The following is a 951-nucleotide window of genomic DNA, read 5'->3' on the forward strand; positions in this document are numbered from 1 at the left end:
GGCATTGACACTAAATGTCACTTGAACAGCCTTGAAGGACACACCCCTTAGGAGGCATGCTTTGGTTTTAGTTTTGTTGCAGAATAAATAAAAAAAAATCGTTAAAAAAGTACTCCAATTTGCAAAACAGACGAAGCCAGAAATGCCAACAAACTTTTAAGCATTTCGCATATGATGTCACTTCTTTGAACAAACAGTAACTTACCAGGAACGCGTTCGTGTAATGGTGGACTCAAAGATCCAAACTTTACCAAATAAACAGAACATGTTCCTGGTCTCGTATTAAAATACAATTTAGACAGTAAGCTATTAAACATGTCTAGTTTTATCAGGTATAATTCCCAGGGGTAATATAATTTTCAGAAGACTGGCACTTTAACGGAAACAAAGGGTTTGGAACGTGACAGCTTGCTTGACCAAAAGGAGCATACAGTTGAGACAGTCTGTGCATGTGATTTCAGAAGCCACAAACAAAGGCTCCAGAGGTTCCACTGAGATTTGAACTCAGATCACTGGAGTCAAAGTCCAGGGTACTAACCATTACACCATGGAACCAATACGTAACCAAATAGTTGTTTTCACTGTCAAATCTTTGAATGATATAATGAAATTCCAGCAGCACATGAACACGATTGAAGGTTTTACCTGAAATCGTCAACCTGGTGGAAAAAAAATTCTCGCAACCCTGACTGCTGGCTACATGGTTAATCATTCATTGTTGTTTGTATTAATTTCTAGTTTTGTAATTTATCAATCAATGTCAACAGGCAATTGACATTGTAACCACATGATAATCCAAGTCAAACGTCACATGTCGTTCCACGAACTAAAACTTTATATTTTTGCATCTAAAAACATAAAATACCTACTGATATTGTAACATGTGGCAGATATTCACAATAAACTGCCCATGGTCACACCGAAGCTGCCATAATTCCCTGAAGGTTGGCA

At 37.5% G+C, this 951-nt stretch overlaps 1 non-coding gene across 1 annotated transcript; it reads right to left on the bottom strand.

Annotated features, from left to right (window-relative positions):
* Nucleotides 1-483: 483 nt before the first annotated feature.
* Nucleotides 484-555, bottom strand: trnaq-uug (transfer RNA glutamine (anticodon UUG)). The gene has a single exon. It is a non-coding gene; the product is annotated as a tRNA-Gln (tRNA).
* Between the last annotated feature and the right edge of the window lie 396 nt (nt 556-951).

Source organism: Neoarius graeffei, chromosome 1 (genome assembly GCF_027579695.1).
Source record: "Neoarius graeffei isolate fNeoGra1 chromosome 1, fNeoGra1.pri, whole genome shotgun sequence".
Taxonomy (NCBI): domain Eukaryota; kingdom Metazoa; phylum Chordata; class Actinopteri; order Siluriformes; family Ariidae; genus Neoarius; species Neoarius graeffei.